The following is a 5,879-nucleotide window of genomic DNA, read 5'->3' on the forward strand; positions in this document are numbered from 1 at the left end:
CCAGCCCCGCGCTGGCCTTCTGGAAGCAGGTGCGGATGGACCTGGAGGATATCTGGAACAGCCTGTCCTCGGTGTTCACAGAAACGCAGCCAGTAAGTAAGCGTCTGGCCCACAAGCCGGGTCCTCACCCAGGCTGCCGAGGAGCCCTGATATCCCGGAGCCTGGACTCAGCCGGCCAGTGTGCTTCCTGAACTGTTTTTTGTTTGTTTTCAATAACTGTCAATTTTGGGTTTTATATACTTATTGTTGGTACTGGTGATTGAGCCCAGAGCCTTCCTTCGCCCTGAGCTACATCCCCAGTCTTTTTTTGAGGGGGCGGTTTACACAGGGTCTCACTGTGTAGTTGAGACTGACCTGGAACTCACTATGTAGCCCAGGCTGGTCTCAGACTCACAGCGATCCTCCTGCCTCAGCCTCCCGAGTGCTGGGATTACAGGCATGCGCCACCACATCCAGCCCTTTATTTTTTGAGACACCCTCTCACTGAGTTGCTCAGGCTGGGCTTCAACTTACAAGTGTGTGGCACCCAATTTTATTACTGATTCGTAACATGCTTTAGTCATTCATTATTGCTGCCCACGGATTCTACTTATTACTTGTTTCATTTTGTTTTTAAAATGGGGTTTGACCCAGAAATCCTGGGTTCAAGCAGTCCTCCTGCCTGGGCCTCTCAGAATAATTCAGCTGGATCACAAGTGTGTAACGCCCCACCCCCCAGCTACCACCTGTTTGGTCAATAATACACCTTACTGGTCAGTGGATAATTGATGGGTTAAGATCATGGAGACAGCCAGGTATGGCAGCGCAGGCCTGTAGCTGGAGTCCCAGTACTTGGCAGGCTGAGGCAGGAGGAGCAATGTGAGTCTGATGCCAGCCTGAACTGCACAGTGAGACCGTCTCAACACACACACACACAAATTGTAGTTACATAAAGGGTTCTTACTGAACAGATGATTAAGATGAAGGATATTTGTTTTGAACTAATAGTTGAATTTTTGGGGGGTTACTGGGGATCAAACTCGGGACCTTGCACTTGCGAAGCATGTGGCAGCACCACCGAGCCAAATCCCCAGCCTCGAATAGTTGAATTTTAACAACAGGCAATATCTGACCTTACTATGTGGACTTTACCTGGACCACAACCTTGTACGGTGTTGTCCCCCCTTACAAACAGGTGTTCAAAACTAGTACGCGGCAATCACAAGTAAGATCAAAGCTGGCGTCAAACATCAGTGCCCATGTTTGTAACCACCAAAGAACTATCATGAAATTCTTCCCCACAATTTAATTCTCATGAGCCAGGATAGAGGCTCCTAGCTATAATCCCAGCATTCTCAGAGACCGAGGCAAAAGGATCACAAATCCAAGCCCAGCTCGGGCAACGTGGCAACTTAGAGCTGTTTCAAAATAAAAAGGGCTGCTGGGGATTTAGCTCAGTGGTAACACGCCTCCCTCGCAAGCCCAAGGTCCTAAATTCAGTCCCCGGTCCCAATAAGATAAGATAAAAGGGTCTGGGGGTACAGCTCAATGGGAAGGGCCTGGGTTGTCCCTAGGACTGAATGAAGAAACCCGAAACAGAAAAAATCTTGAGGAAGGACAACAGTTCTTTGCTTTACCAAGTTACCAAAGGGTTGATTGGTCTGATAGTGTCTCAGTTGCTAGGGAGGATAGGGAGGGGAAAGGCAATAAAGGGTCATTTTGCTGGTTTTTACTTTTGTCTTCCTCCTCGTGTTCCCCTCAGCCCATCCCAGTAGCAGGGATTGGACCTAGGACCCTCACTCTTAAGTTACGTTCCCACGTCTTTATTTCCCCCCCCCCCTATTGAGACAGGTTCTTGCTGAATTCTGGGCTCAAACTTGGGATCTCCCTGCCTCAGCCTCCAAAAATATTGGAATCACAGATGTGTACACCTGGCTCCCTGTGCCCCACCACACCCAGTCCCAATACTATTTTGAATATTTAAAAACACACATGAAGGCCAGGCATGGTGGCAGACACCTGTAATCCCAGCACTTGGGAGGCTGAGGCAGGAGGATCGCTGAGTTCGAAACCAGCCTGGACTATGTAGTGAGTTCCAGGTCAGTCTCAACTAGTGAGACCCTGTCTCAAACACACACACACAAAGTGCTGGGGATGTTGCTTAGTGCCACTGCCCGCTTGGCAAGTGCAAGGTCCTGAGTTCAATCTCAGGTACTGGGGGGAAATAAAACACATAAAGAGGGAAGGCAGGCGGGTTGAGGGACTGAGGGGTGTGGGCGTAGACAGGGACGGAAAGGAGAGTGCAGACACGGTTTTAATTGCCCCTTCTTTTTCCTTACCCAGACAGACATAAAGCAGAGGTAATGGCCACTTCATCCACAGGAAGCGGTGTCAGCATGTCAAACTCTCCTCTCAACCCCAGCATCCACTAGTTATTTTTAGTACAGAAAAATAAAACAAAACAAACTTGGTCTTGTCTTTTTACAGAAGTATCTGAGAGAGACATAAATCTCAACCCAAAAATTGTTTCCTGGCCAGCAGCCTATTTTACTCCCCTACTCTGTATCCTCTGGATAAAATATTGACATTGTTCATCTTCTCATCTGCAACACTTTTGTGGGTTTTCAGAGGGCCTGGGGATTGAGCCCAGGGATATTCTACCACTGAGCTACATCCCCAGTCCTTTCTAGTTAGAGATGAAGTTTAAATTGCCCTGGTTGTGATCCTCTGCTTCAGCCTCCTAAGTAGTTGGGATTACAAGTATCACCACCTCTCAGCTAAACACTATGTATTTCTTTAAAAAAAATTTTTTTTTCCTTTGAGCCAGGTGTGGTGGTACACACCTGTAACCTCAGTACTCAGGAGGCTGAGGCAGGAGGGTCACCACAAGTTTTGAGGCCAGCCTGAACTACAAAGTGAGACTGTCTCAAAAACACCAAAAATTTTTTTTGAAATGGTCTTGCTACGTAGTACAGGCTGGCCTCAAACTTAGTGATCCTCCTGCCCAGCCTCCCACATACTAGCATTACAGGCATGCATCACCATCCAAGTACTTCTTTAGATTTGAAAACCTGAAATGCCAAGAAAAGGTATACTGCTGGATAATGGGGCTAAGCCTGTAATCTTAGCATTCTGGGAGGCTGAGGCAGGAGGCTTACAAGTTTGAATCCAGTCCCAGCTACTTAGTGAGACCACCTCAAAAAGAGCTGGAGCCCCTTAATCCTTTACATCCCTCATCTGACCTCCAGGTAGCTCATGAAGGCCCTGGGCTCAATCCTCAGCATCACATATACACAAAAGAACGAACAGAAAAGCAAAGGGTATAGGAAGAATCTGAACATTTCAAGGTTTTTCCTCCTTGCTGTAATGCTTGGCCCATTCTTCTGAAAAGACAAAACGTTGGCACAAGATTCCATCTCAGGCTAGGAATTTAGCTCAGAGGCACCGCTCCTGCCTCGAAAGCACAAGGTCCTAACCCGAGTTCAATCCCCAGTACCCCCGCTTTCCTTCTCAGCCGCTTTCCTTTTTGCCACACACAGGATTCACTCACTGGTTCCAGTACTGGATCTAACACTTGCTAAACATGCATTTCACACTATGTGGCCGGATTTTCATGGCAGCAGTTCACACAGGGCCAGCCACTTCACGCTGCTGATCAGCTGTATCCAGTGCACATTTGCAATGATTACTCTGCAACTCCTTTGTTTACATTTTTATTTGAAAAATGCATTTAAAAGTCCAACAAATTCTTAATATAAATTATGACTGTCAACCCCATTCCCATCACTTTGTCAACGTGAAGGTGGAACACACAAAGGGAAGGTAGCTCAAGGCAAGAGCACCAGGCTGCCCAGAGAACAGCCACTAGGTGAGGCAGGAGACAGGAGTTCCCACCTTTCTCCTTACCCGCCCTCACCAACCCCAGTCTAACCCAGGCTACCAGGCTCCTGGGCAGCAGGTGGGCCACGCATCAGAGCAACTTGCTTGAGCAGAACTGCGAGGACTTGGGAATGCACCTCCGTCACCCATCTTAGACCTTGAACTAAAGCACACCGAAATTTGAAAAACTAAATGGGGGCAAAATGGATGGCTGGATGGAATTAGCAGACTGGATGCGACTCCAGCTCTGACCCTGCTACAGAGCCAAGGAGACCCCCACCACCCCGTCTCGGAGCAGGCAGGAGCCCATCTGCCTTCCTGACCGCCCTGCAAAGAAGGGGCCAGAACAAAAACACCTGAGAAAACAAAGTGCCTAAAGACCCTGTCCTCCACTGCTTTCCTGTCCAAAGCACCCTGCAGCCAGACGGGTGGGTCTGGTCTTCAGACAAAACTCCCTGAGTCTTAGTTGTGTCTGCTTCTGGGGCTGGGAACAGCAACAGAGCCGAGCTGGAGGGGGTGACTGCGGAGGGAGGGCGCCTCCCCAAGTCCGCACTGTTCCTGTCTCCACACTCCAAGGACGAGCAGCTCGGTGCGTCCCGGTGCAGACTCTGGCCACGCAGCCCAAGGAATGACGACGATGCGGTGACCTTCTGAGCCTACTTTACAAGAGTCCTAGGACAGGAGTGAAAACCCTTCAAAGTGCCTTGATTCGGAGCTGCGCTTCCCAGCCTGAGGCAGTTCTGCCCCGGAGACATTTGGCAATTTCTGAAGACATGTTTGGTTGCCAAAACTTACGTGGGCCAGAGATGCTGCTAAACATCTCCTGATGACAAAGCAGCCCTCTGGAATAAAGAACTACAGGTCCAGAAAGTCGAGCGTGCCTCGCTGAGCACCTTGTCGGCCACTCCCTGCTCCCTGGCTACAGAGCCTCTCACACCAGGGGAGCTTCAGCCCGTGTCCGCCCCATGGGCCGGAAGTGCTCCTCCGCTCTCTGCATTCGGCTTTCTCTTCAGACCCTCTTTCTTCTCTCACCTGGGCCAGCAGGGAGGGTGGCAGAGGGCGGGCCAGGTCCCCCAAGACTTAAATGGAATGTCGACAGTTAGGATCCCTGTCACTTACTCAATGGGAAATAATGAGGTTCCGAACAGGGAGGAGGCCAAGGGCCAAGGACGTGGGAGGAGCGGGATGGGGGTAATTAAGTCATCTTAAATTAAAATTTTAATTAAAAGAAAAAAGGACTGCCGCTGGGAAGCTAGCGAGGCTACAGAAGCAGGATTTGGCAAGACCCTGGTGTCAGCAGAATGAGGGATACGGAGGGGCTAGCGCTTAAGGTCTAACGACAAAGAGCCGCCTGGGCAGTGGCTGCCCTCCCAGCCCCATGCCGACGCGAGCTTTGGATCATCAGCAGGGGAAAGAGAAGGGCAGGGAGGTAGAGAGCTTCTCAGGAAAGCCGGCTTCAGCTTTGGCTATCTCAGCTACCCACCCCGCGTAAGGAGTTCCAGGCTAAGAGTTCTCAAAGAGGTGGCACCCAGACCATCATTCAGGAGATGGCAACTCCACTCTCAGATCTCGGGTGTCCAGGGTTTCCACTGAGTTCCTCTGGCCTGCCAGGGGTCACTCGGTCAGTCCAGCTGCCTTGACCCATCGCCAGGAGGGGTGACAGCCAGAGAGGAGGAGGAGGAGTCCAGCCCCCATGCCTCGGAGGCACTGTTAGGCAGAGGGAAAGGAGGGACCCTTGGGTTCTAGAAGTCCTAGCAGGGAGCAAGTGAAGGCAGCATTTCTTCTGGGCTGGACAGAGTTGGAACTTCAAGATGGCAGAATCTGAATTTAAGAATGGAGACAAAGATTTGCCTTAAAAAACAAAATAAAAAACCAAAAAACCAAACACCAAGCCTTTAGGGAGAACCCAAACTTTCCCTCTATTCCCATTTAGACACCCCCCCCCTTTCTGATTGAGTCCACATTTTTTTTTTTTTTGTACCGGGGATTGAACTTGGGTCCTTGCGCTTGCAAGGCAGGCA

General features: G+C 50.0%; 1 protein-coding gene across 1 annotated transcript in view; it reads right to left on the reverse strand.

Moving 5' to 3' along the window:
• Positions 1-3,657: 3,657 nt before the first annotated feature.
• The window catches only part of Cdc42se1 (CDC42 small effector 1), a 5,122-nt gene continuing 2,900 nt past the window's right edge, over positions 3,658-5,879 (reverse strand). Inside the window, exon 4 of the mRNA XM_033758064.1 lies at positions 3,658-5,679. The gene's annotated coding sequence lies outside the window, so the exon portion shown is untranslated. The remainder of the gene's footprint in view (positions 5,680-5,879) is intronic.

The sequence above is a fragment of the Fukomys damarensis genome, unplaced genomic scaffold (assembly GCF_012274545.1).
Source record: "Fukomys damarensis isolate Sample0158 unplaced genomic scaffold, DMR_v1.0_HiC HiC_scaffold_33, whole genome shotgun sequence".
NCBI classification, from domain to species: Eukaryota; Metazoa; Chordata; class Mammalia; order Rodentia; family Bathyergidae; genus Fukomys; species Fukomys damarensis.